The sequence below is a fragment of the Eurosta solidaginis genome, chromosome 5 (assembly GCF_040869045.1).
Source record: "Eurosta solidaginis isolate ZX-2024a chromosome 5, ASM4086904v1, whole genome shotgun sequence".
Taxonomy (NCBI): Eukaryota; Metazoa; Arthropoda; class Insecta; order Diptera; family Tephritidae; genus Eurosta; species Eurosta solidaginis.
The window spans coordinates 30,264,451-30,291,899 of record NC_090323.1 but is presented as its reverse complement, the minus strand read 5'-3'; the positions used below and the strand labels follow the sequence as shown (position 1 = coordinate 30,291,899).

At 35.4% G+C, this 27,449-nt stretch overlaps 1 protein-coding gene across 13 annotated transcripts in view; it reads left to right on the top strand.

Moving 5' to 3' along the window:
* Positions 1–27,449, top strand: part of nuf (rab11 family-interacting protein nuf) — a 268,745-nt gene that overhangs the window by 84,662 nt on the left and 156,634 nt on the right. For 2 of the 13 annotated variants that reach the window (XM_067792125.1, XM_067792124.1), the window contains exon 1: positions 12,770–13,116. The exons of the other annotated variants lie outside the window; for them this stretch is intronic. The gene's annotated coding sequence lies outside the window, so the exon portion shown is untranslated. Of the gene's footprint in view, positions 1–12,769; positions 13,117–27,449 lie in introns of those variants that run through there. 13 annotated transcript variants of the gene reach the window in all.

Here is a 27,449-nt window from a genome sequence, read left to right as displayed (position 1 = left end):
TAGTATGACGCGAATTGAAAGAGAAGCTCGGACTAAATCTCCTCGGAGGTAAACGTGCCAAGTATTTTTATTTTAGGTTTTATATCGTGATCATTTCGGGACTATTTCTGGACCATGTTTTCCGGATAGTTTGGGAACTGTGTTAGGCATAATTTCGGAACTATTTCGGGATTTATACAAAAATTGCTTCGGGACTGTGTGGGATCATCTCGAGACCATTACCGAGCGTTTTTTTAAATGATTAAAACTATTTCGGCACTATTTTCGAATTGTTTTAAAGACCGATTCGGGATTGTTTTTGAGCTCATATCGGCACTATTTCAGGATTATTCCTGAATCGCTGTTCCTCCTTAGTTAACGTTTTTTTAATCGTTTAACTCAGAGTCTATTCGACTTAGACCAATAATCGCTCTGCATAATTTGAAACAATTTATCTTTTATGGTCGTAAATCTATTTTTGTTAGCATACAAAATATAAGATAATTGCAGAAAATTACGAACGCGAATAAGAGGTTGCTGAGTTTATAGAAGTCGATTTGGTTCCAAGTATCTTAAGGCAGCTTCGCACAAGTCCAATTAACAGCTCGATACAAATGAGGTAAAACTATTATATACAAATTGTATGGATTATATGGATTTTAAATGCATTATTATTGTTGGAACATCAGCTGCAACAAATCTTAAACATTAAATCGCAGTTTTATGCGCGTGCAGACAATGCACACTAATTGTGAGAACAAATTTTTGCTATTTAGTTACCATTAAGTAGTTAGTTACATGATAGTGGATTGAATGGAAAATGTATGAGGAATAGCTGATGAGTACAAGGGACACTGCTAACATTTTTATTTTTATTACAAAGATATCAGTAATGTCAAAAAGTTGAGGCAAAAGTTGGTGTTGTTAGTAATAAAAGAACTTAAGTAAAACGTAAAACCACGTTTGACTAACTGATAGATTTACTGATCTGAAGTGTAGGGTAGAACTTTACATGCAATTTGCAATGCCTTCCATTTTTGTAAAAATAACTTCACACCCTCGTAATGTTTGCTTTAAACGATGTAACATTGCCTAAACCTAAACACAATTATCTGATTGTGTTGCATTTTTTGCCCTAAAATTATTTTAAATGATTGTTAATTTTGTTCTCAAGCTTGAGATGGGTGTGTGTTAAAGCTTTTTTGTTCAGTGATCTTGACTCATCACTTAATCGCTTCAATCGTAAATCTGTTACCTTCATTGAAAAAAAGAACACCAAAAATGCTCAGTTGTGCCTAGATAATGTTTGTAGAAGCAGAAAAAAACAAAAAAAAGTTGTGTTTCATTAACATAGCTCACGCTGGTAATGGCAATGAACTCGCGTTTCTACCCAGGCCTACCTGTGGCTTAAATAGTTCGATGTGAAGAAGCAATTTTTCATGAGCGAAACGTGGTTGAGTTGGGATGGATGAGTGCAATTGAACAACTGAGAAATACTGATGGGAGTAGACATAAATAGAATAAAAAACAACAGAATCAGAGATATGGGAGAATATAAAAAAATATATAGAAAAAAGGAAAGCAGATTGGAAAGAAATAAAAAGAATGGGCAGGAAAGGAAATCGGAAAAAAATCTAAACTTAATACGTAAAGAAATAGCGAAGAAAATGGATAAGAAGAGGAGGAAGAAAAAGGAGAATAATAGTGTTTAAGTGAACTCGGTTCTTAGGACCTTTCTACATTTCTTTCATAAGCATTTATATGTGCTGGCAATTCGCAACTAGTTTATGAAGTACTGTAACGACAAAGCCTAAGTTTATTCGCGATTCCTGCAGCAAAATGTAATCAATACCGCACAGCCATAAGTACTCAAACCCTACTAAATACTTTCCAAGGACGCTTTGAACCTCCCAACCATTCTACTCTGAATAAATATAATATATTAAAACAAAAATAAAATTATTTAATAGCAATATAAGGTTGAATCACGTGAAGGAGGTGTTTCGGATATTCCAAACAAAGGGTTAAATACACATAAAAAAGCTATCCCTATTCGTCTGGAACTATATGTACCTACAAAAATTTCCGAAATTCTTTTAGTTTTTTAAATTCTTTTTTTTGCTGTTTTCTTCATTCTGTACTATAAAACAAGTTTTTTCCATATTTAAAATAACTCGTAAAAAAGCTACTCGCCCTCCAAATCGTCGAAGCTTAAATAAGTAGTAATGATGGTTTTAAACATAAGAATGGCAGCATCATCGATGATACTTACGGCTATGGAAACTTTTACCTTTGCGGTTACCGTAACTGTTGTGGTTGTGGAACCTACAGTGCTATAGGAAGGGTTATGGCCAGAATTATGTTTCCGAAGATGGCTGCGTTGACAGATATGTACGTTTATTATTATAGTTACTACTAATGATATAGTTACGGTTACGTTCAGAGTAATGATTGCATTTTCGGTTGCATTGACTGTCACACTTTCTGCTGCAGAGACGGTTACAGTTGTAGATACGGTTTGTTAACGTTAATGCATACGGTTTTGCTAAAGTAACAGCGACGTTTCTAGTTATGGTAAACGTTTTGCTCGCAGTTATGGTTCGAAGTCTTTTTTCAAGATTCAGTCGCGGCCACAGTTTCAGTTAAGGGTACGGTCACGGTAGCAGTTGCTGTTGCTTAAGTTAACGCTGACGGATACGTCCAAGTTACAGTCACATTTGTTTACGGTTATTAATAAGATTACCTCTACTCTTGCGATTACCGCAACGGGTGTGACATTGTTGTGGAGTGGTTTATGGTCTGAAGTATGGTCACCGTGTGAGCTTCGCTGTCAGTTATGGTACGGTAGTTATTGCAACGGTTACAGTTATGGTTATGGCTGTCACCTTTTTTAGTAAAGTTACTTTTTGGGTCACGCTAGAATTATTAATCACGGTTATGAATCCCGGCATTGTTAAAGTTACGGTGGCGGTTATGGTCACATTTCCAATACGTTGTCACTGTTATGAGAAATGCCATGATTACGGCTATGGTAAAAGTATAGTTGCGGTTATAGTCACTTCTGATTTACTGACACCGTTACAGAGAATATTACGGTCTCGGTAACAGTTACGGATAATGTTACACTTACGGTTCCGATCACAGTTTTGGCTACGGATGTGGTCACAATCGCGGTTACGGTTTAAGTTACCTGCAAGATTAGTGTTCCGGTTACGGTTATGCCTACGGTTTAGGAGAAGGTTATGGTTATGGCTACGTTTACGGTTAGCGATGCAGCTATGGTTATGGTGACGGTTATGCTTATGGTTAACGATGCGATTATGATTATGGTTACGGTTATGCTTGCGCTTAACGATGGGCCTATGGCTGTGGTGTCAGTTACTGTTACGGTATGGTTACCATTACGGTTATGGTTACGCCCACCCTTCGAATTACGGTGCCGGTTCCGGTTAGTGTTACGTTCAGCATCACGACTATGGGGACTCAAATAAAACAACCTGCTAACAGATCCAGCTTCACTTGTTTTTGCTGCTCACTTCTGTATTGAGGCCGCAAGTGCGGAAACAGTTTCCGCTTAGCAAACAAAATTCTGTTTTTTTTTTGGTTTTCGAATAAAATAAAAATTAAAAATTGTATCGCAAATATTAAAGCTAAAGCTATATGAGTATATAATTAAATAACTAGAACTGATTAATTTGTTATTGCATTTATAAATTATCTTAAACAAAAACAAAAGAAGACCTTAACAAATGTTTCATTCAACTTTTCAGCAAATCAAGGTTAATTCAAAACATGAAAGTTTATTTATTGGTGAAACTTAATCCATGTCTGAGACGTATGAAAGAGTAATGTTAAACACGATACAAAATGTAGTATATAAAAATAACAAAATTACTATTTTGAGTACTAAAATGTATTTAATTATTGATCTAAATGAAGTGAATACAATTATTTTTTCATTAGTTAAACTCAATAAAAATAATCTGACTTCATATAATTTGCTAATACTTGTAATGCAACATACAACAACTACATCCTCATCTGTAAATTTGCATATGTAAATTCATGCATTTTTGTTTCATATATGTAAGTACATCCATAGTCTACTTCGTACCTTTGCATTCTGAATATTCCCACACTTGATAGTCACGTAAAATAAATTCCAGTGCACTGTGCACATCTCATCCGTTGACTTCTCAGTTCATAGCGCATTGTTGTCTACGCTTGAGTTACTTTTTCACAGGTAAAATTACAAATTATGTATGCGACAAAAAAAAAAAACAAAAACCAGAAAAATTTGAAAAAATGAAAATGCACTAAAAAAAGTTCTCTACACACATCAATTATTACCCTATTTCAGCTCAAAAAGTTGTAGAATTTTAATGATTCGTTGTATGACTCATAAATGTATTCGATGCTTTTGTTGTAGTAAACGCAATTACTATAGTTAATTGATAAAGAATTTCGCATAATTGTTGTAAATTTTTAATATTATTATGTACAGAGAAATTTAATGGGAAATGTAAAAAAGTGTTAAACAGGAAATAAATTATAAGAAAATAAAAACGGGAATAAGTGGAAAGAGTGACTGGATGAACAGAAAGCTATGATAAAGTAAGATTACTCAAGGAAAATTTGTAATATGATATGCATATCTAATTTGTTCGAAGTGATTTTACCTATTTCTTGGTGTTAACCTGATCGTCGACACTTTTTCCGTCAAATACAATAAATATGCCTGACGGACCTTTTTATTTCAAAGGGACGAAGTCCTCACCTACTTTCTGCTTTGTTTGCTAAGAACTGTAGCGTTGCAATAGTAAGACCCCACTGTAACTTCATCTGCGCCTAAAACCACACTTTAGTACAGCGCATACAAAATATATGTAGGTCAGCTGACCAATAGCGAGAGTGCATCAGCTAATCAACTGCAGGCAGTAGCATTTCATTCAAAAGAAATAAAATTTTATGTTTCGCTACTACTTTATAAGATTTACTATTCAACTAGTTCCGAACTAGCCCAGTACTATTGCATTAAGAAACGGTACTAGTTCTAATTCTGTCACATCGCAGTGCCTTCAACTCACACATGTTTCGAAACGGATTCGCCCCTCCGCAGTGTTAGGCAAGCACTCTGAGTGTATTTCTGCCATGAAAAGCTTCTCAGTAAAAACCCATTTGCCGTGCAGATGTCTTTCGGAGTCGGCATAAAACCTGTAGGTCCCGTCCCGTCAATTTGTAGGATTAAATTAAAAAGGAGCCTGACTCAAATTGGAAGAGAAGCTCTGCCTAAAATCTCATCGGAGGTTATTGCGCCTTATATTTATTTATTTTTTGATTGCCATTTTCAAAAAAAAAGGTTGACCGTTTCATATCTAGTGTTTGAGTGAAAATGGTTTTCGATCCATGACCTGTAGTGTGAAACTATTGCTTTGTGTGACTGTCTGTATATTCTCTTCAGGGCTACAACGATAACGTGCGGTTACAGCGGTGGTGGAGGTGTTCAATAACAGACCCGCACTGCATGCAGCGCCGTTGGTTTCCTTAAGGGCGTGAAGGGCTAAAAGGTTTGGCACTAACCGTATACTACCGATGTGCCACATCTGTCTCTGTAGGAAGTACATATTTACCGGAGAATGTTTCCATCAAGCCCACTTCGTTATAAACCAGCTTTTATCACTCTCTATCTCTTAACTGTTTATGGAATGCGTCGGTGTCGCTCAACTATATACACCGTATCCGCCACTGCCTTACTACTGCTCAGATGTTGATGAAAAATTGTTACTCGTATTCCATCAGCCGCCCTTATTACCGATCACGTGTTTAACAACTGTTCTCGCTTATGGCCCACTGTGTTTTTTTTGCTCGCTAGTTAGGCTGCTCCATACTAAAACTCAGAGGGCTAGCTCTGTCGCAACTTTTGTAGCTTCGATATTATCCGCTTACTACTACTACGTTCGTCATGTATCTATAAATACGTTAAGCTCTCTACGGAAAGCTGCTTGTGGGACATTTGGCAGAGCTCTACTTCTGGCTTTAACTAACCGAACTTGATATAGATATGACTGTCCTTGAGAATGATCAGGAAAAGTGTAGACTTTCGGCTTAAAGCGAAATATCAACTACCTCAATGAGCCCTTGTCTCTAGATCTGCACATATACAGATAAATATAACTCAAAAGTAATAGTTTTTGGCCGCATATAGTTCAGCGCCATTCCGGTGGTTGGACCCGATTACATGTTGAACACTTTTAGAGAATGTCGTTCTAATTCAAGAGAGGAACTTGTTAGTTTTAGAGATGTTGGGATTTTAATAGATAGTAAAGCTGTCAGTAAATATTTTAAGTATTGCGAATAATCTTTTGTCTTCGAACGTTTTGACTGCTATAAAACTCCAGCTATTTTGAGAACTTTGGTCGTCTTCTTCTTGTAGCGATAAGGCTTTGGAGAGTTTTATCGATGTTGATGGTCCTTTGCTGGTTGTTGATCCGGCACATTCCGACCGATTATCTGATCACGTTGAACCTTCTAGGATATCTAACCATCCTTCCGTGAGGAACTTACGTTCATGAGAGCCTCGTCTGCCAAATAAACATGATTCGCCATAGGTAGGTAGGTGAGGTTGAATATTGGATTGGAGAATCGATAAATTGCGCTAGACAACCCCTTGAACCTCTATATTAGGTATATATGAACAGCTGATATTCAAAAGCATTTAAAATTATGTTTATTTTATAGATTTTATATTATCAAGTTAGTTTTCAGAGTTCCTAAAAATAAACTTAAAAGCTTTACAAAATTTCACTTTCGCATCACTCACTATCAACGGTATCATCTCAATCCATCGCGCATTCCATTTTTTCAATACAATTGGGTATTCATGCTAGCATTTGGCAACAGAAAAAGTGCATTTCTATTGTTGGCTACAATATCCGTTGAGTCACACCCCGTTACTTACACAGCAGCTCTAACGTAATGCATTGACATGCTAACTTTTTTTCTCACCCACTTTCACGGTTCGTGCGCTGATGCATCTTAAGTGAAAAAATTTCCATATTCACAAATATTACAAAAACAAAAAATGAAAAAAAGTATTTTCCGCTTTTATTTTTCAACTTGAATTTTTTTGTGTTTTTCGTTGTTGATATTTACAATGATTTTCTAATGTAAAAATGTGTAGCAGATTTACAATGCATTTTTTTTTTTTTGTCATGCGTGTTAAATTATATCGCAGATGCTGTGGTACGAACATTTTCATTGCTTTCGTTCGATGTTAATCTGCATTTTCCATCATTCCATTGTTATTTCTTCAATTACTGAGTTAATTCGCTTTACAACATGATTTTCACTTGATATTAACACCATTTGGTTCAACGTTTTTCTTCACTTTTTTTTTTTTAAATTTGATGCGCAGCGTTTTGTTTGTTTTGATTGTGGGTTTTTGATCTTGATCTCTTCTTCTGAGCATTCATTACTTCTTCGCTTCATTTGCTCATTTGCTTTAATTTCTTCAAGTAGTATTCAACTTTCTGGTTTTCTTTTAGTATTTATTATACTTTAATTAATTTTTTGTTGATCTTTCTGTTCGGTTAACCCTTTTTTGTTCAATTTCACCTGTTTTGATTTAACGTTTTGAGGTTTTGTAAGCGTTTTGAAAGGCATTACACTTAGAGCCTGCAAGAGTTTGCATTTGTTATAAAAACTGTTTGCTTATATTTCCATACAATTGACTTTTAATTAGTGGTAATAAATATTTGTACATATTAATGTAGACAAAAATAAATATCGTCAAAAAGCGCCTCTGAAAAACACATATACAAAAAAAATTCACGTATGTTCGCCATCAAACAAGTTGGCTCAGAAATATACTCAATGGATATTGACCATATATTTTGACACACTAACACATGTGAAGTAAAAAGTAAAAGTAAAAAAGTAAAAATCAATACAAACAATAAAAAATTGTATTATAGTACACGGAAAATTCCACCATTAAAATGCCTGAAATACTTTAAGTCCTAAATTTGTTGCCTATATCAATGTCTTCTCCCAAACGAAACCTTTAGTTTTCTTGTTTCATTAATAGTCCAGCATTTGGTGGGTATACAAATTTAGTTGGTTCGCTGACCTCTAACCCCAACGATAATCTCACATACTTTGTACATTTGTTCCCCTAACCAATTTACGTATAGTTAAACAATCCTTTTACGAATCGATTTTGAGGTAGAGTAAGAGAGTTAGTGGGGAGGTAAAATGGTAAAGAAAGACATAAAAAGTTGAATGGACACTTTTTGGCACAGTGACAGCAGCAGTAAGTAAACAAAATTAAATTGGCAAATGGCATTAATAACACTGTTCGACAAAAGGTACGTTTTTTTGGAAGCCATAAACTCGGTAAAGGGCTTTCAGGCGTTCGGCTTTTTCGGAACATTTACCGGATTTTCATTTAATTTCTCGCTGCTGTACACTATAAACTTATGGGCTACCCCACATTTAAGAAAAGTTTAACAAAATGCCCTACAGAGTAACGGTACTGAAATTTTTTAACTACTTTCCATTCCGATTCGTTTTGTTTTGTTGATTTTCCGACAGGGTGGATGAATGTAAGAGGATGGGCTAGAAAGGGATCAGAGACCCTTAAATCAAATAAGAAGGCGTAGAGGTAAGGACGTATTTGTTGGAGGGTCCTTCAAATTAACCTCCAACAAGTAGGGTGAAGTCGAGCGAACTCTTTCTAAACATTTGAGCAGGATTCGTATGATGTAGCGCTGATCCAGGAGCAATACTTTTCATAGGAGGGAAAATTATCTGGACTTCTTCGTGTTGATTCGGAGCCTGATAAAGAAAGATGATGGACAATAGATATGTAGCAGCAGTAAGAGTTCCAAAAGGCGCTTATCGATTCATATTTTCCATCGGAAGATGGTTCGGAGGAGCCAATAGATGATATGTATGTACTTGCATTCCGAACTCCGAATGAGTACTGCCAGGTTTGATAACTAATACCACAATCTAATAATGCAAGATATCATATATATTATTTCTAATAGCTGTTTTTATGTATGGGTTCCTTTTTCGCTCTTATATGGAATCTATATACATATATAAATAAAGTTTTGGTTGTAAAGATGGAGATTCGGGCTATTAGCGAGCTTTGGGCATTTTTGGTCGTAGAGCTTTTGTTTAGCTATATTTTATTAAAATAATTTGTTAAAAATAAACGATTGTGACCACACAAAGAAATCTATTTGTAGTATGGCACTATTGTGAATATTTGCACTGCATCACTGGCAGTTGCTATCATACGCTAGATGGTAGCGCAAGCTGTAAGTTTTAATTGATTGATAGAACAGCTGATTTTTGTTTACATTTGATAAGAGACTTTTTTTTATATTGGTTGCGCAAGATGCGCACGGGTCCGGCTCGTATTTTCAAAAACATCCAATCTGAACAGAATTTCTTTCAGAAATACAATTGGAACAGACAGACGCGATAGGGTTATATTAAACTTTTTTATCTAAAATTTTTCTCCCACTGCACACAAAAAGTTCCGCTTAAATTTCCTGTTAGCCCTTAAGTTTACTGCCCATTTCCGCAAATCAGTACCCATAGTTATGACCGAAAAATGGAAATACAATACGCGCACAATCCAAACAGAAATATTTTTGTATTATCATTTACTGTTTCCATAATTACTAGCAAAGCACAAAACTGCCCCTTTGCTCCTCCACTGTGAACATGTTGCAGTATAGCATCAAACATGTTGCTTCGAATTTCAAATTGCAGCAAGTTGGTTTGTGAAGCTCCAAACATTTATTTGCTTTTATTATACTCAGTTGAGCAGAGCTCACAGAGTATATTAACTTTGATTGCATAACGGTTGGTTGTACAGGTATAAAGGAATCGAGATAGATATAGACTTCCATATATCAAAATCATCAGTATCGAAAAAAAAAATCGATTGAGCCATTTCCGTCCGTCCGTCCGTCCGTCTGTCCGTTAACACGATAACTTGAGTAAATTTTGAGGTATCTTAATGATATTTGGTATGTAGGTTCCTGGGTACTCATCTCAGATCTCTATTTAAAATGGACGATATCGGACAATAACCACGCCCACTTTTTCGATATCGAAAATTTCGAAAAATCGAAAAAGTGCGATAATTCATTACCAAATACGCATTAAGCGATGAAGGTAGATGAGTTGAGCTTATGGCGCAGAATAGAAAACTAGTAAAATTTTGGACAATGGGCGTGGCACCGACCACTTTTAAATGAAGGTAATTTAGAAGTTTTGCAAGCTGTAATTTGGCAGTCGTTGAAAATATCATGATGAAATTTGGCAGGAACGTTACTCTTATTACTTTATGTCTGCTTAATAAAAATTAGCAAAATCGAAGAACGACCACGCCCACTTTTTAAAAAAATTTTGTTTAAATTCAAATTTTAAAAGAAAAGTTAATATCTTTACAGCATATAAGTAAATTATGCCAACATTCAACTCCAGTAATGATATGGTGCAACAAAATACAAAAATAAAAGAAAATTTCGAAATGGGCGTGGCTCCGCCCTTTTTCATTTAATTTGTCTAGGATGCTTTTAATGCCATAAGTCGAACAAAAATTAACCAATCCTTGGTAGAGGCTTAGCTCCTAGGACGATAACTGTTTTCTGTGAAAAAGGGCGAAATCGGTTGAAGCCACGCCCAGTTTTTATACACAGCCGATCGTCTGTCCTTCCGCTCGGCCGTTAACACGATAACTTGAGCAAAAATCGATATATCTTTACTAAACTCAGTTCACGTACTTATCTGAACTCACTTTGTATTGGTGTAAAAAATGGCCGAAATCCGACTATGACCACGCCCACTTTTTCGATATCGAAAATTACGAAAAATGAAAAAAAATGCCATAATTATATACCAAATACAAAAAAAGCAATGAAACATGGTAATTTTATTGGTCTATTGACGCAAAATATAACTTTAGAAAAAACTTGGTAAAATGGGTGTGACACCTACCATATTAAATAGAAGAAAATCAAAAAGTTTTGCAGGGCGAAATCAAAAGCCCTTCGAATCTTGGAAGGAATACTGTACGTGGTATTACATATATAAATAAATTAGAGGTACCCGACAGATGATGTTCTGGATCACCCTGGTCCACATTTAGGTAGATATCCCGAAAACGCCTTCACCTATACAACTAAGGGCCACTCCCTTTTAAAACCCTCATTAATACCTTTAATTTGATACCCATATCGTACAAACAAATTCTAGAGTCACCCCTGGTCCACCTTCATGTCGATATCTCGAAAAGGCGTCCACCTATAGAACTAAGGCCCACGCCTTTTTAAAATACTCATTATCACCTTTCATTTGATGCCCATATCGTACAAAAACATTCTAGAGTCACCCCTGGCCCACCTTTATGGCGATATCTCGAAAAGGCATCCACCTATAGAACTAAGGCCCACTCCCTTTTAATATACTCATTAACACCTTTCATTTGATACCCATATCGTATAAACAAATTCTAGAGTCACCCCTGGTCCACCTTTATGTCGATATTCCGAAAAGGCGTTCACCTATAGAACTAAGGCCCAGGCCCTTTTAAAATACTCATTAACACCTTTCATTTGATACCCATATCGTACAAACAAATTCTAGAGTCACCCCTGGTCCACCTTTATGGCGATATATCGAAAAGGCGTCCACCTATAGAACGAAGGCCCCCACCCTTTTAAAATACTCATTAACACCTTTCATTTGATACCCATATCGTACACAAAAATTCTAGAGCCACTTCTGGCCCACCTTTATGGCGATATCTCGAAAGGGCATCCACCTATAGATCTAAGGCCCACTCCCTTTTAAAATACTCATTAACACCTTTCATTTGATACCCATAATGTACAAACCCATTCTAGAGTCACCCCTGGTCTACCTTTATGGAGATATCTCGAAAAGGCGTCCACCTATAGAACTAAGACCCACTCCCTGTTAAAACACTTATTACACTTTTCGTTTGACACCCATATTGTACAAACGCATTCTAGAGTCAACCCAGGTCCACTTTTATAACGATATTCCGAAATGCGTCTACCTATAGAACTTAGGCCCACTCCCTTTTAAAATACTCATTAACACCTTTCATTTGATACCCATATAGTACAAACAAATTCTATAGTCACCCCTGGTCCACGTTTATGGCGATATCTCGAAAAGGCGTCCACATATAGAACTAAGGCCCACTCCCTCTTAAAATATTCATTAACACCTTTCATTTGATACTCATATCGTACAAACAAATTCTATAGTCACCCCTGGTCCACGTTTATGGCGATATCTCGAAAAGGCGTCCACATATAGAACTAAGGCCCACGCCCTCTTAAAATATTCATTAACACCTTTCATTTGATACCCATATCGTACAAACGCATTCTAGAGTCAATCCTGATCCACCTTTATGGCTATATCCCTAAATGGCGTCCACCTATAGAACTATGGCCCACTCCCTCATAAAATACTCTTTAATGCCTTTCATTTGATACACATGTCATACAAACATGTTCCAGGGTTTCCCTCGGTTCATTTTCCTACATGGTTATTTTCCCTTATGTTGTCTCCACAGCTCTCAACTGAGTATGTAATGTTCGGTTACACCCGAACTTAGCCTTCCTTACTTGTTTAACTTATTTTTGTTAACAATGCTCATGTTGTTGGCTTAAGCCGTGTTGTATCTTGCCGCTTAAACGAATGAACGAGCGGTCGCATGTTTTAGTGTCGAGTTTGCAGCAAAGTGTAGCGGTTGATGCGTGTTGCTGCCGGTTATGCGTGAGCGATTTTTGGCGTAAAATTAAACAAACAAAAAATTTGTATTTTATTTCTCAAAAAGTGTGTATGTTTAGCACGAGAATTCTGTGACTGCAAATTCATTTTTATTTAACAAATTAATGTGTTGAGCTTTGGAAACTTTAAATTTCGGAGAAAAGTGCTAAAAAAGCAGCCTTTAGTTGCCGGCAATAACCAAACAAATGTCAGCAATCATAAACAAATAAAACAGAAATTATTACGCTTTCGGCGCCAAGTCCATTTACTGTTCATGATAGAGTGAAAGCAGGTTCAAAAGAATATTGTGTATGTTTTGCTGTTGTTATTATTGTTATTTGTGTTGTCGTAGCTATTATTTTTATACTCAGTTGAGCAGAGCTCACAGAGTATATTAAGTTTGATTGGATAACGGTTGGTTGTACATATATAAAGGAATCGAGAGAGATATAGACTTCCATATATCAAAATAATCAGGATCGAAAAAAAAAATTTGATTGAGCCATGTCCGTCCGTCCGTCCGTTAACACGATAACTTGAGTAAATTTTGAGGTATCTTGATGAAATTTGGTATGTAGGTTCCTGAGCACTCATCTTAGATCGCTATTTAAAATGAACGATATCGGACTATAACCACGCCCACTTTTTCGATATCGAAAATTTCGAAAAACCGAAAAGTGCGATAATTCATTACAAAAGACAGATAAAGCGACGAAACTTGGTAGATGGGTTGACGTTATGACGCAGAATAGAAAATTAGTAAGATTTTGGACAATGGGCGTGGCACCGCCCACTTTTACAAGAAGGTAATTTAAAAGTTTTGCAAGCTGTAATTTGGCAGTCGTTGAAGATATCATGATGAAATTTGGCAGGAACGTTACTACTATTACTCTATATGTGCTAAATAAAAATTTGCAAAATTGGATGAAGAACACGCCCACTTTTTAAAAAAAAATTTTTAAAATTCAAATTTTAACAAAAAATTTAACATCTTTACTGTATATAAGTAAATTAAGTCAAAATTCAACTCCAGTAATGATATGATGCAACAAAATACAAAAATAAAAGAAAATTTGAAAATGGGCGTGGCTCCGCCCATTTTCATTTAGTTTGTCTAGAATACTTTTTTTGCCATAAGTCGAACAAAAATTTACCAATCCTTCTCAAATTTGGTAGGAGCATAGACTCTATGACGGTAACTGTTCTCTGTGAAAATGGGCGAAATCGGTGGAAGCCACGCCCAGTTTTTATACACAGTCCACCGTATGTCCTTCCGCTCGGCCGTTAACACAATAACTTGAGCAAAATCCGATATATCTTTACTAAACTTAGCCCACGTACTTACCTGAACTCACTTTTTCTTGGTATAAAAAATAGGCGAAATCTGACCATAACCACGCCCACTTTATCGATATCGAAAATTACGAAAAATGAAAAAAATGCCATAATTCTATACCAAATACGAAAAAAGGGATGAAACATGGTAACTGGATTGGTTTATTGACGCAAAATATAACTTTGGAAAAAACTTTGTAAAATGGGTGTGACACCTACCATATTAAGTAGAAGAAAATGAAAAAGTTCTACAAGGCGAAATCAACAGCCCTTGGAATCTTGGCAGGAATACTGTTAGTGGTATTGCATATATAAATAAATTAGCAGTACCCGACAGATGATTTTCTGGATCACCTGGTCCACATTTTGGTCGATATCGCGAGAACGCATTCACATATACATCTAAGGGCCACTCGCTTTTAAAACCCTCATTAATACCTTTAATTTGATATTCATATCGTACAAAAACATACCAGAGTCACCCCTGTCCCACCCTCATGGCGATATCTCGAAAAGGCGTCCACCTATAGACCTAATGCCCACTCCCTCTTAAAATGCTCAGTAACACCTTTCGTTTGATACCCATATCGTACAAATATTCTAGAGTCACCCCTGGCCCACCCTAATGGCGATATCTCGAAAAGGCGTCCACCTATAGACCTAATGCCCACTCCCTCTTAAAATGCTCAGTAACACCTTTCGTTTGATACCCATATCGCACAAACATTCTAGAGTCACCCCTGGCCCACCCTAATGGCGATATCTCGAAAAGGCGTCCACCTATAGGCCTAATGTCCACTCCCTCTTAAAATGCTCAGTAACACCTTTCGTTTGATACCCATATCGTACAAACATTCTAGAGTCACCCCTGTCCCACCCTAATGGCGATATCTCGAAAAGGCGTCCACCTATAGACCTAATGCCCACTCCCTCTTAAAATGCTCAGTAACACCTTTCGTTTGATACCCATATCGTACAAACATTCTAGAGTCACCCCTGTCCCACCCTAATGGCGATATCTCGAAAAGGCGTCCACCTATAGACCTAATGCCCACTCCCTCTTAAAATGCTCAGTAACACCTTTCATTTGATTCCCATATCGTACAAACACATTCTAGAGACACCCCTGGTCCACCTTTATGGGGATATCTCGAAACGGCGTCCACCTATGGAACTAAGGATCACTCCTTTTCAAAATACTCATTAACAGCTTTCATTTGATACCCATATCGTACAAACATATTCTAGAGTCACCCCTGGTCCACCTTTATGGCGATTTCTCGAAAAGGCGTTCACCTATAGAACTAAAGCCCATTCCCTTTTAAAATACTCATTACCACCTTTCATTTGATACCCATATCGTACAAACACATTATAGAATCACCCCTGGTCCACCTTAATGGGGACATCTCGAAAAGGCGTCCACCGATAGACCTAAGGCCCACTCCCTCTTAAAATGCTCAGTAACACCTTTCATTTGATACCCATATCGAACAAACAAATTCTAGAGTCAGCCCTGGTCCACCTTTATGGCGATATCCCTAAATGGCGTTCATCCATAGAACTGTGGCCTACTCTCTCTTAAAATACTCTTTAATACCTTTCATTTGATACACATGTTATACAACCACATTCCAGGGTTACCCCAGATTGATTTTCCTTATTTTGTCTCCATAGCTCTCAACTGAGTATGTTATGTTCGGTTACACCCGAACTTAGCCTTCCTTACTTGTTATTGTTGTGTTTTGCTGGTATGCATAAATTTATGCGAAATCATAATTGTTGGTGCTTTGCTTCTTGTTTGTTGTCGCGCCTTATTGTCTAAAAAAATATTTTTATTTTTATATACGTAAACCGGAAATAGTTCTTGTAAATGTACATATGAGTGTGTAGCAGAATATTTACCGCTATGTTGTTATTTGTAAAAGTATGACCAGAATAAAAATTACACAGTCCAAATTTAACAAAAAATTTAAGTAAACCAAGATGAGTAATGGGCTGAGGCTTGGTAAACACATGGTCGCATTGTTTTTTAAATAAAAAAAAATTTATAAATTTTATAAAAAAATTTAATTCAAAAAATAAAAACACAAAAAAATTTAACTAAAAAAAAACACAAAAATTTTACTTAAATAATTAAAAAAAAAAAATATTTAAAAAATAAAAACACAAAAAACTAAATAAAAAATTTATTTTATTAAAAGATATTAAACAAATGTTGAATATGCAAAAAAAAAAAAAACAATCCAGATATTGTTTTTCTTAATTGAAAAATTAAAATCCGCTGAAAAGAGTTGAATAAAATAATCTTATATAAATAATCTTATATATGCCCAGTATAAAAAAAAGAAATCGAAGAAATATTAATAGAATACACTTACATTTCTTATTAATAAATAATAATGCCTATTATTGGATGCCACACGAATTCGGAGTGAAAAAATGTATGCTCTAGTGATTCGTAATAAAATAGTAATGAAGTATTTGTGGAGAAAAAAGGCAATTGCTTTGTACAAAAAAAAGTCAAAAAGTGTAATAAAAAAGAAAGAAAAAAGAAGAAACAAATATTTCTCCCAAGAACACTTTCTTTTTATTAAAAACCAACCAATTACACGCAAACACATCCGTACCACCTGAAAAGACGGGTACCGATGAGGATACGTAACATTTTTTTTATTATTTGGTGCAAAAGATCACTGTTTCATATGTACTGACGCCGCTAGATTAGGCATCGAGTCTTACGAGTATGACGTAACTGCCGAGTGGAATGCGGTTGACCGCTCTCAATCAACCGTTTATTAAAGGATATCATGGAGGTGTCAATGCTCGAAATTGATAGTTGAATTTTCTTTATTTCACTAAGTGTTTGGATGGGCAGCACAGCTGGTATAGTAAGGGCTACTTACCGGTTGGGGCATCACAATGGGCCCGTTGGTGTTATAAGTGCGGGTTTGGGATGCAACCATAGCTTTTAATTGTTAGCGGGGCAGCACTTAATCATCATCGCGATTGGTGACATTGCTTTAATTATAAATGCTAAGATGCCCTGTCAGACATTTTCCATAGGTATTGCAAGATGCAATGAAAACTTACCGTATAAATCCCTTTTATATTCAGCTGACCCTCGAAGGTTTCATTCTTATGAGTCATAAGGCTTTACAATTATTAAATCTACTACTCCCTCCAAATATGCTCCAATTTTAATTTCATTCTTTCATGCCTATCAATAAACTTAAAATTTTTGCCCAGTATCAGAGCTGCTCAACCCCTCTACACGTACAGAACTTTTGTTTATGTTTTGCCCTGAAGAATAGGCACAGATAGAAATTCACATTTATGCACATATAAAAAAAATTTTCATAGCACTTCCATATGCCCGCCCATATAAATTCGATTCATATGCAAAAGCCTGAAGTTTATATGAAAGTGCAAAGAAAAAGCACTTCTATATGACCAAGGCACTTCGGTATGATATTCAAATTTACACTAACAAATTGACAACAAAATTTTTTTAAAAAATATTGTAGCACTGAGAAAAATTTTAATTCAAAATGTATGCATTAATCAAAACTAGTAGCGCCTGTGGTCGAAATTCGACCAACTCTTATTTTTTTCAACTCAGTCTATGCATCCAGTGTTGGGGGTAGTGAAATAATGCGTTAATAGTTAAGCAGTGAGCGGAAATATAGCAAACTGGTCTAACTTACTTAAATTTTTCATTATGGCATTGTAATTTTTATTGTATTTTCTTAAATTTTCTATAAAATTTTCAAATGTAATTATAACCTTTTGGTATGGAGCTCCTTAAACAAAAATATAAAAAATATGTAAAATCAAAAAAAATTGACATAGAATTAAGGTGAAATTACTGGACATTAAATTGAAAAATAGGTTTTTCCACACCACCCGGGAGCTCCCCGTTGGGGCGCTACCGAAGTTAGTTTTGTGTGCTCGGTTCCCCAGTAGGCCTATATCTCCCATATACATATATCGCCCATTTACTACAATAGTGTCATAATTCAAAACCACGAACTTTTAGTTAAAAACGAAGAAATGTGCTTAAGGAATTTAGCCTATTTCACGCCACCCGTTAGGTATGCAATTGGCGCTTTACCGAGTTTAATTTTGTATAAATACATATGTAGTATGTACATAAGTGTGACAAAAAACGAAAATTTCGAATAGAATAGAGGATACCTTCATAAAAAATAAAAATATAAAAAAATTATGTAATGAGAAAGAAGGCCGAGTTTACTAAAAAAATTTAAATGAAAGAAAAAAAAAAAATAAAGTACTTAAAGTGCGAAAAAATTAAGTGATGTGAATAAACAGTTCCATATAAAAACGCAATAAGTGCACTTGGACCTTTTTCCGGGTTTTAATGTTATCATTGTGGAAATATGAAGATTCTAATATTCGGATAATTAATGTTGGGATTCCCATTGAGATCTATGTACGTAATTAATTTGTATGAAATTTGTAAATATTCATATTCATGAAATGGAGATGAATATATATGACCATATCTACCATAAAATATTGTCTGTGAACGATATAATACTAAGATATAGCAAAGCAGAATAAATTAAAGAAAAAAAAAACATTGAAATTATTCACGCAAACATATTTACTAAAATAAAATTGATTTCATAATTTTAAGCGACATAAACAAATTAGGATTATGGGATCTAAGCATCCGATTAATGGGCATATAATCAAACAAAGTTAGCCTAATAATAAATATGGTGGGTAATATACTGCCTATGCAATATTTCGACCTAAAATCGAAAACGTTTTTGGGTCGTTTTTTTCCGTTTAATATACAACGTGAAATTTTCCGATTCAATCAAGTTGCATTTAAATAATAATAAACTAAGTTGAAATAAAAGATAATATAATAAAATAAAATAAGAAATATCAAAATAAATTAGCATAAAAGACAATATACAAATTTTAATGTAATATCTTTGTAGCAAATTTATTTATTTTTTGTTTACTATAAGGCGTGCTATATCTAAAATGAGCATAAAATCTGGAAATGCAAAAAACATTTGGGTCAAATTTTGCAATTAATTGTTATAAATAAATAAATTTAGTGAGTTTGAACAAAAGTTGACTCATTATTTCTGATTTCATTTTTTTTAAAGCACCTAAAATGAAAAACAAAGAATCTGTTAAATAAAGACCTATGCTTTTACGTGTAAGTAAAATTTGTCCAAAAAAGTAGGCCGGTTAAGTTATTACTTCTCTTTAAAGTTTTTTTGTGCGCTTACAATTATTTTAGAACAATTTTTTAAGGATTTTGGTACCAACCAATATAGGTAATTGGAAACAATGGGAAACAATATTTTATTTCAACAGAAAATGAGCGAAGCAGTAGTTCTCTCACCGTTTGGCGTGTACATATATATACATATGTAGAGATGAAACATTTGAGCAACGCAACAATTGAGAATTTGGAGCATTTACTCAGGGGGGTTTGTGAACATAATGCGTCCTACAGATGGCAATTTCGATAGTTGCACAGATTTTCGAATTTACAAAAAACTTTTTCTATTAATTATAAACAAATAGAGTATTATTTGTTAACAAAAATAGGCCTATGCACTGCGGCTGATCAATACGAATCGATTCATATAACTTTTATATGATTTTACGTATGCTAAGTATGCGAAACAGCTTGTCAATTGATTGTATGGAAATTTTGTTAGCGTATTAATATATAGATTCTTGAAACATTTAAAATAAATGTTTTTTTTTTTACTTCAAAAAACCTTCCGTGTATGTATACATATATATTTTGTATATGTATTCTGAGTTGCATTTAAATTTTCATAAACATTTTTGAACAGCCCTGCCCACCATAGCGGAACAATACAAGGTGGCAGCATGGTGACATACCTACAAACATAAATAAAAATTTCATATACTTTGTTTTTGTAAATTCGATGGACAAATATCAAAATCGTACTGCCCGGAAGTTGATGTATAAATTATATAAAAAAAGTTTATAATCAGCTGGTCCATGCTGCCACCTTGTATCGTTGCGCCATGCTGCCCACTATTGTAGTTTGTGTGAGAAATGCTATTAGACACCAATTGCTCTCTTACATGAGAACAGCACAGTTTTTATTTTTCTTGCTCGCTTTTTGTGCAGCAGAGAGGGGGGCACACCTCAACTGAGTTGGTAGACAAGTGAAAGAAAATCTAGGTGCTCCCAATTGGGTTCAGTAATCGCGAAGCAGGTATGTGGCCAAAATCGCACATTCAGGTATGTGCTTGTTAATAGAGATAATAAATTGAGTATAGACTCTATAGAGGGTTTGAGTGAATTTGAACTTCATAATAACAAAAATATCTACAATACCTCAAATCACCCTCAACAGCATAAAAATGCAGCATTAAGGCACTTGGTACATAGACTTGAAAGAACACCGCTTACACAAGAGGCATATAAGAGAGAACTTGAGGTCATATATAATATCGCTGCAAACAACGGATATAAAAAAGCACTAGTAGATAAGCTCAGAAGGACAAATGGAGAACCAAAAAGAAATAATGAAAAGGAAATAATAGCTGGACGACTATGACATATACTGGAAAAGCAACATATAAATTGGCAAGCTTCTTTAAAAAATACAACATTAACACAGCATTCAAAACATCGAACAATCTAGGGCGAAAACTAAGAACTAACATTAACTCAGAGGATCCGTTTAGCAGCCACGGCGTATACAAGCTTACCTGCGGATGCCGACATAGTTACATAGGACAAACAGGACGGCAAATAAGAACGAGGTTCAGAGAACATATTAGAGATTACAACAAAAAAATACGGAATCCAAACATTATACCCGAGTCTAACTTCGCGAATCACATGGTCGAGAATGAATGCTCCCCAGCAAACATCAATAAAACAGTTAGGGTTCTTCACATACAGGAAAAAGGCCGACGTCTCAGCGTACTCGAAAACATGGAAATCTACAAACAGAAAACCTTCGACGGTAGAATAATAAACGAACAGATAAACACAATTTCTGACACAATATTCGAGCCTTTAAAACTTGTTTACAGGAAACAACTTAATCACACAGGTACAACAGACAAACACAAAACAACAAATAAACACAAAACAATTAACACACCAAAACAAAAAACCGACAAAGAAGGTTAAACGACTAAAATCACAGATTTTTACCTACCCCGGTCACACAAATCGATTAGTAAACCACCCTCGGTTCTGAATGAACACACAGCACATACACATAACTAAATATACACAAGCATCAATTTGACAATACCTGCTCATATACCTACGAACTATAAATACAGGACAAACGACAACAACAGATCAGAACGAAAATCGACACTGACGATGGCACAACGCCGAAACCGGTTTGTCTCAAAACCAAATTTGACAAGGGATGACGGAAAATCGTTCCAATATACATCATTTATCCACACTGTCGGAAAACCAACCAAACAAGATAAGTCAAAAATATCTACCTCCGTTTCTATGAGTTATTTGAGTGGATCACGCCTCCTGCGCGGTTATTTACCAGTCTATTAATTGTACCGTCAGCTAGCTCCGCCTAATTCATTATGTCAGTTTATGGTTTAATTCTACTAGGGACCTGTCGACCCGCAAGTTCGTTAAGGCCAAAGTGATTGCTTCCGAAGAACATTATTGAAAACACCTGCTATATCCAAGAAAGCCATCAGTACGAGATGCTAAGGCACTTTAACAAAATTGAATACATCGCAAAGTGAGACAAAAAATTTACGATATTTCAGTTATTATAACTTTAACGAGTTTATATATAAAAATCTTGAGTTTAATTGGCAAAATGTTTGTGTATGTGGGTTTCATACCCACACTTCCGAACCCCTCTGTTTTGTTTTTGTACACTTAATAATTTTTACAGCTTTTAAGATTTGTGTTTCATTTTGCTTTATACTTCGTCATTGTTTTTTGTTCCACATAATTTTTTACTGAGTTATGCTTTAATGACTACAACAAAATGCAAACAAAAAACGCAAAACGTTAAAACAAGAAAAAAGAACCAAATAAAAAAAAAAAAAGAAAAAAAGAAAAATAACGCAACTCATCATTAATGACTTACACCCCATAAAACTGTGACGCCTCTGCAATCGCTTTCTTAAACTTACGAGTTTATACGACGTTTTTGCATTTGTGTGTGTGTTCGAATGCCTTCAGAAGCTGCTCTTGGATTTTTTACCCTGTTGCCAACATTCAACGCTAAATTGCAAATTGATTTCTGTTTTGCAGTGAAATAAATTTTAAATTTGTTGTGAGAAATGAGAAAATGCTAAAATAAAAAAATACTTGCTGGTAATAAAATAATAAATATAATGAAATTATGTCAACAACCAGTGTTGTAAAATTTGAAAAGGAATCGCTTGAGAAATGGAGAGGAAAAAAAGATAAGTGAAAGAAATCTGCTGAATTAAGTGAACGCGCGAATGAAATGTGAAAGGAAGTACATGAATATATCACTAACATCAAAACTTAAAGACTATGTTCGAAAGAGCTATCACCTACAAAATTCGAGATACGTTGTGAAGTAGTAGGCTTTTTTATTTTTTTGGGAAACTTGATTATTTTGAAGCTTGTGTTAACGTTCTAGTCTCTGAACTGTCGAATAAATAACTGAAATATTCGGTATATTCGGTATGTTTTTTATTTACACTACTTTGGAAGTAGTACTTCACAATTACAATACTCGCGTTCTTCAATTATAGCGTTTAAAATTAAACTGAATTCTTTATCCTCAGCTTGCGCTGTTTTGTATTCTCGGTTACCTCGTTCACCAATTTTTCCTAAGGTATAGTATTGCTCTTCTAGTTATATGCGTGTATATGTGTGAGTAATAACCTCTGCTCTTAGCTGCTGACTAGATGTATGTATGTGAAATATTCTCTTCGTTGTTTACATGTATGTGTGGTTGCTTGCTTTACTGTTGTTGCGCATTTATTTAGGAACAGCATTGTAATGTATAGAAATTCTAATATTCGCTACAATACTGTAACGAATTTAGTGAAATTCCGCTTATTTCCAACCTTCTGCAAACGTTCGAATCGTTAAATTGTCGAATAAATAACTCCAATATTCAATAGTGCAAAATGGTCTTTATAAGTCTACTTTGAAAGTACTTCACAATAACACTTACTTCACAACTGAATGCGTGTTTAAATCAAACTGCTTATTGATTCCTCATCTTGCTCTGCTTTTATACTCTCGGTTTCCTCGTTCGCCCATTTCTCCTTAGGTCTAGTAATTTCGTGAACTTCATGCTTGGTTACCAGCATATACATGTATATTTGTAGTTTGTATCCATATGCGTGTGTATATGTGAGTACTACTTCGGCTAATGAAGACATGCGTTTGTGAGTATCTCTCTGCTGCCTTGTATGTGTATGTGTACATGATGATTGATTTGTTTACGTACATACGAGTGGCTGCTTAGTATCGGCTTAGTGAGACTAGTATCGCTTAGTGATGATAATATTCGTCATAGTACTTTCTGGGGCTTTGCAAACTGCTGAACACAATTTTTCTAAAAAATGGTTAGCGCTCTTCGCTACTTTTTTAAAACGTAAATTTTGCTTTCAAGTGTTCTTCATTTGGCCTGCGGTCGGAACACTGGTGGATTTGCTGCCTACAACTTCAAAAGTTCATATTCTTTTAAGTAACATTTTAAGACAATTTTTTTTTTTAAAAGACAAAGACCCAGCCAGAAAAAATTAGAAACCTTGAACTATTTGAAAAGGGTTCATACGTTTTAAATTTAATTCTTCGCTGTCTTCGGAATTTAATAGTTACCGTGGTTTCAAAAAATATTCTTTCACTACACGTTGTTGTTTACCTATCCCATGAAGGATTCAAGAAGAAACATTGGCTATATTTTTTTACAAAAACTTATCGCCTATATTTCCAAGAGAGTATTCAAAGTAAAAGTGTTTATCTCGACGCTGTAAAAAGATAGACACACCATAGGACTCCATTATAGTGCTTTCCATTCGTCCGTAATAGTGCTTTCGAAAAAAATCAACATTAACTGCTTATTTTTTGACACACTGGTTGGGATCCGTATGGTTCCCAAAGGCGTCGTCTGGAACTCTTTTTACCTTGAATGTCTCGATATCAACTTCCTCGAATCGTCTGTTTCGAAAAAAAATGCAGGGAATTCAACTCTGCGCTAGCTTACTTCTCTGAGTTTCTTCTTGAAAATGGTAATAATTTTTCTTTTCTTGTTTTTAGTCACTGATGCCTGTTTTTCTGCCAGAACCAAGCTTCTATGTAACGACCTATTAATTCCTGAATTTTTTGAACGCACCTGAAGATGAGTTTTGGACCTGCTTTGTTTTTCAAACAGTTTATTGTAACATGAAGTTAGGCTGGTCCTGAAAACTTCTCGAATACAGTAGTTTTACAAACAAAGTTTTAAGTTAGTTTATTATTTTTAAATAAATAAACGCATCTATAAGAAATATGCAAACATGGTAAGTTTCTGGCAGGTATTTCCAATAATACTCTGAGAAAAATTTCCACATTTAGTACATTGAAAGAAAAATATTGATTAAAATATATGTAACAGTTTTTTAAAAGGATGAAATAAAGAAGATCCTCGCACTTTTCCGCACTCCCCTTTCAATTAATTTAACCCTTGAAAATGTGCTACTGTCCACCCTACTCTCATTTGATTCAAACGAATTTTATCATCAAAATAAATAATAAACTGTGGTGTTACAAAAAGTTTGCTTTAATCATAATCATAGCCAATTAACTTTTTTTTTGGTCATGGCCATTATATTTGGCTATGTTGCTAAATGATTTTTATGTTCTGCACTTAGAGGCATTTAAAACTTTTTCACACTTACTTAATTATCTCGTTAAATTCAATTATTATAACAAATCATAACACCGTAATTATCGATTGTCTAGGCGTTACTGGCCGTTATACAGTTATCAAACCAGTCCTCCTGTCTTTGTGATAACTGGAGCCAATTAGGATCAATGGAGAGTAAAATGGAAAGTCTTCATATATTTGCATAACATGACCTAGTGAGCGAAATTTTTGTTTTATCAAATCTCAGTCATCAGCATTCCCCACCAGCAGCACTCCCCTTATAATAGATTGCACCATTTTGGTTTTGATTCGTTCCGGGATCAGGTTAAATAAGCCGCATGATCGGGCGTCGCTTTGTCTGAAGCCCCAATTCAATTACGCGCTCTCAAAAAGTACTTCGAAATTGACGGAGATATTAATAAAAGTAAACAAATATTTAGCAATTTTCAACTTACTACTTTTTCTTACAAGTTGGTGACACCGTCGTATACACGTTTTATGACGCCTCCGAGCGGCATCTGCCAACAAGATACATTTTGGCCGAGAATTTTTTCCTGTCAGAACCACACTCGGAGTATTTGCCAAACCACTGTCGATGGGCGATCTCGCTCAAAAAATCTGTAACTGAAAAATTTGTTAATAAAAAAAATTTCGTTATTGCTTTTTCTGGAACTCGAATCCAGGACTTTTGGCGTGATAGCCAATCAAGCTACTAACATACGACGGCGGCCAGCAACGGCCAGAAAGAGATTGAGTGTTTGACGATTTTACTACCGTACGTTTTCTCAGTATTGATAAGGTCACATCGCAAATGTACTTGGTGCTTATGTCATCATCAACTTAAGGCTTCGGTTTTACTCTAGATAAAACTTTATCTGCGAATTAATGCAGGATGATTCCGCGGTAATTATTTGAAGAGATCTCCTGTCTTGAGGATTAAACATGCCGCACTTAGACTCCAAGCATGTGCTGGTCTGACCATATTTTGGATTACAGTTGGTGCGAGATCTTTATCATTCCTTTGCCTCTATGCTGGAACATCTCAATCGGTAGTCCGCTGCTCCCGGCTCTTTGCTGTTTTTAGTCTGAATAGTCCATTCTCCTTAAGTCAAAATTCATCGGCGGAGCATATACTCTGTAGTCAGGGATTATGGGTACGGCTTGACATTTCCCACGCTATATAGAAATGGGAAGAACTAAATTTTCAATTCCGTCGTTTCTGGAAGAACTTGCCCCGGTATTCCTAACTTTCGGGATCCACCAGATTATCTGGTAGATATTTCGAGCGTTATTCCTGTCAAAGTAAATCTGGAGCTCTTCACATTAACGCCGTTTGGTTGTACGTTCCTTTCTTCTAGTTAAGTGTTTATCTTCCACTTCGTATCTCGGCAAGGCAGCTGGACGTTGTAGGCATCGTTCTCCTTATTTGGTGCAAAGCGTACCAGTATTTTTCGAAACTATGGTTTCGACAGCCGTGCTATATAGCTAGTGAGAAATGTGCATCCACTATTCGGTTAAATCGTCAGTACGAAGATTGATCACTGTGAGCAGGTTGATAAGCAGATTGGAATAATCATAAGTTCTTTGTTTCGCGAGTGCCATCTCGACGGCAAGTTTTGAGGGTAGCTTGGCTTCTATCAATGGGAAACAGCAAGATAGATTAATGCTGGAACCACCGTACATCTTATCTAGTTTTTCGTGAAAAGGGACCTTAACCATGGCAGGTGCTTAGGTGAAGATAAACGTTATGTGAAAGAATCGTGGATCGTGGAAAGACACTCCTCGACAGCAGAGAAAGACGCTTTATGCCGGCAAAGCTTCTTTAATACCATAAATCCAAACCCATGGATAAATCCTATATATTCTTCCCTAATTACTGTAGTAAGTATATCCAAGTACTTAATAAAAGTAGTCCTTCCATCGCGCTTCTTGTGAAGCCGAGACACAATAAACTTTTTCATATAGATGCGTTTAACACAAGCTTATGCATTCCAGTAACTTCGCGACAATCAACCAAGATGTTGCGTTTTTAAATATGAAGGAACTTCAGACTTGGCAACTGAAGTTTTTTTCGCCTTGCCCATTCACATACAAAATTTCGCGAAGCACTGTTATAAAAACTTTCCCTATATAACAAAAACTCTTTCCAACATATTTTGTGTTGTATTCATTTGTTATATTGCAGTTTTTAATTGAGAAAAATGTTAGAAAAGTTACCAACGAGTGGGAAAAATAATTTGACTTGATCCCTTAGCCAAAGCAAATGGCAAATTCTTCTTATGCTTATGTTGCACGTTGGCTACTTTTTCATGTCAGATGACGCCAGTGTCACTCAATCTACCTTTCTCCATAAAAGTATATGCATTCTACTCATAATACCTACGATTGAGTTAAACGCATCTATATGAAAAACTGCTTATGTGACGGGGCTTTAAT